Genomic DNA, 8,613 nt, shown 5'->3' with positions numbered 1-8,613 from the left:
GTGTGAATGTGAATGTTTTTTTTTTTGTGTCCAGTCGTTGGCATTAGTGTTCATAGCCACATTCAAACAAGGTATTTATACATGTTATTAGATAGGCTTATGATTTTTCTGTCAAGTTTAATGCATTTATGTAATTGGTTTGTATTTGTTGTTATGGCTGCAGTTGGTAAAATATATTCTGAGAGAACTCTCCGCTGTCAGGCAAAACAAAGGGCTGATGATTTAGTGAGTGCAATTTCGGAAGAACTAGTGAACACCGAGTATGTAAATAAACAAAATAGACATGGTGATAGTGAAAGCCAAGTTCAAATTGCAGTGAATAACAATACTGGCAGTAGTCGTAGTAGTGCAGTGTGGAATTGTGAAGAGCATAATGAACAAAATACTAGTGATAGTGAAAGCCAAGACGTTGCGATGCAGTTTGAAATGAATGACGATCTTATTGTCAGTAATGACAGTGCTGATTTTGAAAGTGAAGATACGGTGTCTGGATCAGATAGAGAGGATGAGAAGGCATGTAGCTTAAGGGGTGAACTGAAGGACTGGGCTGTTGGCAGTAACATCCCGATGTGTCACATTAACAGTTTGTTAGGCATTTTAAGACGATTCTTTCCCAGTCTGCCAAAAGATGCTCGTACTTTAATGGCTACTTCCACTTCATGCAATTTGGAGACGGTTGCTGGGGGAACATATCATCATTTTGGTGTTGCACAGGGTATACTCTCTCAGCTGGCATCAAATATGGAGCTAGCTTCTAATAACTGTGTAACTCTGCAAATAAATATTAATGGCATTCCACTTTTTAAAAGTAGCAACGTTCAGTTTTGGCCTATACTTGGTCTTCTTGAGGAAGACAAAAACAAGAACCCATTTATCATTGGTTTGTTTGTGGGAAAATCTAAGCCAAAAGATGCAAACTCTTATTTAAAGTACTTTGTTGATGAAATGAAACACATTCAAAATGAGGGAATGTCATTTGATGGCAAACTTGTAAAAGTTACCATTTCAAACTTTGTGTGTGATGCACCTGCAAGGGCTTTTGTGAAAAGTGTGAACAACCACAATGGCTATAGTGGATGTGAGAAATGTGTACAAAATGGGGTTTGGGAAAGTAATCGAATGATTTTTCCTGAAGTAGTTGCTGCCCCCAGAACTGATGTCATGTTTGATGAGATGGTTGATGAAGACCACCATATGGGAGATTGTTCATTGAGGAAATTGAAAATTGGAATGGTATCACAGTTCCCCCTAGATTTTATGCATTTAGTTTGCTTAGGGGTAATGAGAAGGCTGTTGCTGTTGTGGATAAAAGGGCCCCTCCCCACTAGAACTGGAGGTCAGCACGTAAAACTCATCAGTGAATCCATAGTCAATTTCGTTTCTTTCTTGCCACGAGAGTTTGCCAGAAAAGGACGATCTCTTGCTGAAATTGATAGATGGAAAGCAACAGAGTTTCGGACTTTCCTTCTATACACTGGTCCAGTAGCACTCAAAGGAAAAATACCTGATGCTCTGTATTACCATTTTCTTATGCTTCATGTCGGTATCACAATATTATGCAGTCCGTTATTGTGCACACAATACTGTGATTATGCAGAAGAGTTACTAATTTTATTTGTTCAACATTTCGCATCTGTTTATGGCAATATAGTTGTATATAATATTCATGGACTAGTTCATTTGGCTAATGATGTTAGGAAATTTGGTCCATTACAGAACTTTTCAGCATTCCCATTTGAGAACTACCTTCAAATCATTAAAAGAATGACCAGAAAGCCAAAATATCCACTTCAATAAGTAATTCGTAGATTGTCAGGAAAAAAATGTGCTGGGCAATCCAAGCAGTTGAAAAGAGGTTGCAAAAAGGAGCACTTCTCTGGGCCTTTACCTGCCAATATCCTCCCATGTTTCAGGCAGTTTAAGGAATTGCACATGGACACCTTTATGATTTCTGTTAACACAGGTGACAATGCCATTCTTGTTGACCAAAACATTTTTCTTGTAAAAAATATCATTGTTGTTGACGACGTTACAAGCTTGGTTTGCCAAAAGTTTTCTGTAAAAGTCCCTTTCTTTCAATATCCTGTAGATTCTCTTAAGATAAATATAGCATTTGTTAAAGATCCACAACATTATATTGTTCATTTACCAGTGCCTGATATTTCTGCCAAAGTTGTTCTTTTGCCTTACAATGATGGGTTTGTGGCATTTCCATTAAATCATACCTTAGAGATAATGTAATAATTGGTGCACAATATCCTAATTTTAATTCCATTTCAGTTCTACTCCGTATGTACTGTAGATATTGATGATTTATCACTATGATCTGGTTCAGTCTTATTTAGCAAAATCAGCTTGGTTGTACTTTTTGTTGTTAGGACATTTACAGTAATATATTTCTGGTTTTTGGTGGCTTTTTCAAGTTTATTTCACTCCAATACCATGTTATTTTTTTAGAATAACAATGTATGCAGTGGTTTTGTTCAAGGAAACTGAGGAGGTGGAAGTTGTACCATCAGTTTGGTTGAATGTGGATAAACTTTTGTGCCTGTGGCCTTCTTATAAAAGTACTGTAAGAGTTCGAAAAGCAGTGAGAGCTTCAGGAGACACCCACCGAGACATGGGACAAACACGAAGTACGGGTGCTTCATGAGACAGGTACTGTAACCATTATTTTATCTACCTATCTATGTACCTTTTAAAAGATTATACACCACAAATATTTTTTTATATGGGCCTTACAATGAAATAATGATTTTTGCTAAAATTAATGCCAAAGCTGTGTTTTAAATTAAGTAAATGTACAATTTGTTTACTTAACTCAGTAGTCATATTTTGTCCAGTATTTCTTATTTGTAATACATATTCAGGCAAAACTTGCTGCTTCATTGTGATTGGCTACAATGTAAAGCGAGAGTGAAAACATCTCTGGAGATCGGCAATGGAGCCTCAACAGAGATGCTATCACTTCACTGCAGTGTGGACACCCCTATTGAATTACAGGGGTCACACACGTTGCACATGTGTCAATCCAATTTTAGACTATGTGTTTAATTTAACAAACAGATGTTATCACGCTTAATAAATGATTTGCTTCATTTTCATGCACGTAAGACATGTTCATGTTATAGTGACATATGAGAAGGCGCGCAAGAAACTGAGAAGGGCAACCGAAACATCCGATCTGAACACCACAGATGATGAACAAACACGGAAGCGGAAGTAAGTGACAAATACTTTAATTGATCCATCCAGCTAAAAAAAAAATTAAAGTACAAAATATTAAACACAAATAGAAAAATAAGGCATTAATTAACTAATCAATAAATCAATGTTATGCATAATGACCAATAATAAAACAGCTATTGTAGCATTTCACAGATGCCCATGAGTAACATGTTCCAATTTTCAAACAGACCCTCTACAAAGCTGTCATTTCTAGAAGATGAAGAAGATTTTTCCATAAGCAAGAATGTGAGATCATCACAAAGGATGCCACTCTTGCCAACTCCACCTTTGTTTCCAACAACAGTAGCATCACCCAGCAGCAGCAGCAGCAGCAAGAACACCAGCAACAGTGAAGATGGAAATATCAGCAGTGATGACAGGAACTACAACAGCAACACCAGCAGCAATGACACTGGAACTGGGAACAGGGACAAGAGCAGCTATGTGCCTCTATCAGGTACTTATTTAATTAAACATTTAATTATTTTGCATCCCTACAATGAATCATGAAAAGGTTATAGTATTCTTACAAAAGTTATTTTCCTATGTGCACTTGTGTGCATTACATATAATGGTTCTCTTTTTAATGACCAACGGGTAGTTAAAGATAGAAGATTATATGTGCATTTTTTGTTCTATTAAATAGACAGGGATAGGATGATCTTCACCATTTTAGAAGAAATCAAGGGCCAGGGGAGACAAAACACCCTGATGCTTCAGGCACTTCGCAAGCGGCAGCCTCATGTAGAGCAAGAGCATGGCAGCCTGCGCCTGGTGCGTTTTTCTATGGTGTTCATTTATTATATCCATTTTAAAGGTGTAAAAAATCACTACAAGTTTCCTTGTGTTTCACATGTAGTCGTTTGTTTGCTTTTTCATATTTTGCAGCTTCATTTCTAATGATTTAGAAGTATGCTAATGTCTCAGTCTTTGGCACGTTCATTTTGCTTCAGAACTAGTGCATCAGTTTGGCACATGACTTCATTTCTTCTAATGCACTAACAGAACATTCCATATTGGGAGAAATGGGTGAAAAAATCAAACATGCTCAAAAAAAGGCTGGGGATTTTCCTTTTCTTTATGATGTGGGCATGTTGCAGTAATCCCGCCCCCTTTCTCTCTGCTGCCATTATAAATTCACTATCAGGGTTGGTGAAATAGCAAAAACTTCATAATAGTTTATTGTGAATTTCTAATAGCAGAAACTGTTATTTATGTGAAAAGAGAGAGAGGAAAGTTGACACAGAAAAAGTAAAGTGACAGGATCTGAAAACAGGGTAACTGAGTCATAAGTAGTGATTTTGTTTTCTGGAGGGAAGCCATTAAAACTTTGAAGAATGTTGTATATGTAAGATTTTATTATTGCATTGTCTCAGAGTTATAGTACATACTACAATTTGATATAAATTCAATTTTAAAACTTTTATGACTGATATGTCATATGACTATTCAATTTAAAAGATGGCAGTAGTGTTGTAACACACATATACATTTGCATCTCATTCCAGATCACACACATTTGTAGTCTTGGTGGCACCACAGCCGATGACATCATCAGGCGCATGATGAGTCATGTGCTGACCAACAATCTGGCCAGAGGATACTGGCTGGGGCGGGAAAACAAGAGCCCCTTTTCTGTCCTTGCACTGGCGAGAGTAATCAAAGGTAAATTGTGCTGCTGGCATTTGAACTGTTGTACATAAGTCAAAGCCAATGAAATGCATGCAAAATCAATGTGACATAATTAAATAATTGTTATAGCCATTCATGAAAAAAGTCACTAAATAATAGTAAAGCATACATGTATTCTATGCCTGAAATACAAGTACAAGAGAATATATTTGAAGTAAAGAGTAAAATGTATTGTAAAGTATTACAAAACAGGTGTTCAAACAGGGACAACATCATTTTGTGGTAAAAATCAACAAACACAATGCTCAACACAGACATAAACACATTGTTTGTTGACTTGTACCACTGAATTGTGTTGTCCTTGTTTGAACAAACTGTTAGATTAAACAAATGTTTTGGTGTGTATAAATATACTGTAAAATCTTAAAACTTTCATTCTTTTTTTTCAGAAGTCTTCTTTCACGGAGGCAGACACAGAGGCCAGGATGAGGAGCTGGCTAAAGTACAGTGGAGACCGGGATGGGGGGCGGAAGAGGAGGGCAGAAAAGAAAAAGGGTAAATATATGATGCTCCCATGAATTATATGTAGATTTTATTAATTGGTAAATTAATTTAAAACGATTCAATAAGTTTCCTTTATTTAATGCAATGTACTGTTCAAATAGGTTTTGCTAGGTATATAATATGTTTAGTGGTTAAATTAAGTAATTGTTACTGTCACTTATACTTCAGTGGAAAACTTACTTGCACTAGGATTGCCTGAGATAGCGATATATAATCCCTAGTACTGCATATGTTTGTAACAGCATTACAAAAAAGAATTACATTTGCAACCAACAAGGCATCTGAAGTCAATTTCAATCTATAAAAAAATATATTATTCAAAGAAAGGGTAGGTCTTTGTTCTCAGTTTATTCAGATAGAATTGTACATGTCCATTGTTTTAAAAACGTTTCATACACTTTTATAGACATGGGTACAAGTTAAAATAAAAATTATAATTATGCTGTAACTTTGAAGCCAAAAGCAAGACCCTCCACATTGGGCTTTATGTGCTATTTGTATGTAATCCCTTTACTTTATCCAAAACAGCCAAACAGTCCATAATAATAAAATAATAATATCTTTATTTGTATATAACTCCTTTCATAGTGGACCACCATCACAAAACGCTTTACAGAGGTAGGCTGTGTAATGCCTGGTAATGCCCAATGTGGAGGGTCTTATTACTTACTTCATTCATTCTCTTACTATTTACAGATGCAGAGCCTGCAAATGCTGCTACAATTGCTGCTGCTAGTGCTGCCAGTGACATTGAAGAAGACTAAGAGATTGTTTGAGCCATCTTTTTGCATTCTAGACAGATATTTGAACACAAATAAGCTTAATAAACACTGTTGAATGTAAAGCTAGTTGTTTCTTTTTTCTTTCTTTCTCAAATTCAATTTGTTATAGCTTTGGGCAACGTCATTCATGTTGTAATGTTGCACATATACTGTGCATACAACCCCGGTAGTATGCTGACGTTGGCCCAGCATAATTTTGTCCATCGACCCAACGTTGGCCCACCGTTGGCAGACAATGGTGGCCCAACGTTGGCCCACAATTGGCAACATTGGGCCACCATTGTTCGCCAACGGTGGGCCAACGTTGGGCCGATGGACAAAATTACGTTGGGCCAACTGCTTCAACTCATTTGTGACATTTGTGGGTTTTTGAGCATGAACTGCTCGTTTCAGGTCCTGCCACAACATCTCAATGGGGTGTAGGTCTGGACTTTGACTAGGCCATTCCAAAACTTTAAATTTCTTGTTCTTCAACCATTCTGATGTAGACTTGCTTGTGTGTTTCAGATCATTGTCTTGCTGCATGACCCAGCTGCGCTTCATCTTCAGCTCACGGATGGATGGCCTGACATTCTCCTGTAGAATTCTCTGATACAGAGCAGAATTCATGGTTCCTTCAATGATGGCAAAGCATCCAGGTCCTGATGCAGCAAAGCATCCCCAAACCATGACACTATCACCACCATGCCTGACCATTGGTATGAGGTTCTTACTGTGGAATGCAGTGTTTGGTTTTTGCCAGACATAACGGGGCCCATGTCGCCCAAAAAGTTCCACTTTTGACTCATCTGTCCATAAAACATCGTTCCAGAACTCTTGAGGATCATCCAGGTGCTTTTTGGCAAACTTGAGACGAGCATTCATGTTCTTCTTAATGAGCAATGGTTTCCGCCTTGCTACTCCTGCCATGAATCCCATTTTTTCCCAGTGTCTTTCTGATGATGGAGTCATGAACACTGACCTTAGCCGAGGCGAGAGAGGCCTGCAGATCCCTGGATGTTGTTCTAGAGTTCTTTGTGACTTCCTGGACGATTTTACGCCTTGCTCTTGGAGAGATTTTGGCAGGATGGCTACTCCTGGGAAGATTCACTCCTGTCCCAAACTTTCTCCATTTGGACAATATGGCTCGGACTGTGGTTCGGTGGAGCCCCAGAGTCTTAGAAATGACTTTGTAACCCTTTCCAGACTGATAGGCATCAACAGCTTTTTTCTGGAGGTCTTTAGGAATTTCTTTTATTCGTAGCATGATGTGCCTCTAGAACCTGTGTGCTGACAACTTCACTCTGATGGTAAGGGCCAAAGTTAGTCAGATTTATATTGGGCAGGACTGGCCCAAATCAGGCCTGGTTGTTAACCAAAGTACTCAAACAACTGACCCTAATTATCCCTCTAATTGAGTTAAGTGGGGGGGGCAATTACTTTTTCACACCTGAAGATTGCATGTTTGATTACCTTGCACACCATACAAATGAAAGAAGCACCAAACTTTGGTGTCATTTTTTCTCTCAGACTCCATCCATATACTACTACAACCCACAAACAAATCTGACCAAATACAATGTGAAAAAAGTGCAGAAATGCAGAAAATCAGACAGGGGGCAAATACTTTTTCACGGCACTGTATTAATGCACTTAAAGACTGGTTTCAAGAACAAAATATGGACAAAAATAAAAGAAATCTCAACATTAAGGGAACTTTATGCCAGTGCAAGAAGTTCAACGGAGTATTCAGTATTCAGTCTCCAGTTTTATAACGCTGAGCTGGACTAAATAGATATTGTGTCAAAGTTGGTCCTTCTTTGCGTACTTTGGTCACAAATATGAGCTGGGACAACACAATAGACACAACAAGTTTATTTTAAACAGGATGTTGCCTGTGTGTTTATTTTTAAGGGAAGTCCAATAATCAGAGTCGTAATGTTAATCCAGAGTTTGCAAACAATCAGGTAGTCAACCAAAATAGCCAACAGGGTTATCCAAACAGTCCAGGTTCATATACAATAATGCAATCCAGAAATCAAAAAGAATACAACAAAACCTCTCAGACCAAAGCACCAAACTCCTTCTACTCCCCTCTCACTGTGGTGCTGTCAGTTTGCTCCTTTTATACGACTGGTCATCACCCTTGATCACCTGCATACCTTAATTACCTGATAAGGATTCTGGGTAGTGTATTTTGTGCTGGGCGACCATTTTGTGAACTGTAATCCTATTGGGACCTCCATTTTGTGAAAGGACAAAGTCCTAACAAAATCTCTGCCCTCACATATCTCCCCTTCAGAACCATGCCCTGAGGTTTATCACAATATTTTAACAGTAGAAGTTTTAACATCTCTGATGACAGTGAGATTAAAAACAACAAGAATGTATTCCTGTCAGTCATGAAAACTTTTAGAAAAGCAGGTAC

At 37.9% G+C, this 8,613-nt stretch overlaps 1 long non-coding RNA gene across 1 annotated transcript; it reads left to right on the top strand.

Annotated features, from left to right (window-relative positions):
• Nucleotides 1–2,276: 2,276 nt before the first annotated feature.
• Nucleotides 2,277–3,959, top strand: LOC131705170 (uncharacterized). The gene is made up of 4 exons (XR_009310212.1): nucleotides 2,277–2,658; nucleotides 3,132–3,222; nucleotides 3,417–3,685; nucleotides 3,875–3,959. It is a non-coding gene; the product is annotated as an uncharacterized LOC131705170 (long non-coding RNA).
• The last annotated feature ends 4,654 nt before the right edge of the window (nucleotides 3,960–8,613 follow it).

The sequence above is a fragment of the Acipenser ruthenus genome, chromosome 2 (genome assembly GCF_902713425.1).
Source record: "Acipenser ruthenus chromosome 2, fAciRut3.2 maternal haplotype, whole genome shotgun sequence".
Taxonomy (NCBI): domain Eukaryota; kingdom Metazoa; phylum Chordata; class Actinopteri; order Acipenseriformes; family Acipenseridae; genus Acipenser; species Acipenser ruthenus.
The sequence above is the reverse complement of the archived record's forward strand: the minus strand, read 5'-3'. Positions and strand labels throughout refer to the sequence as shown.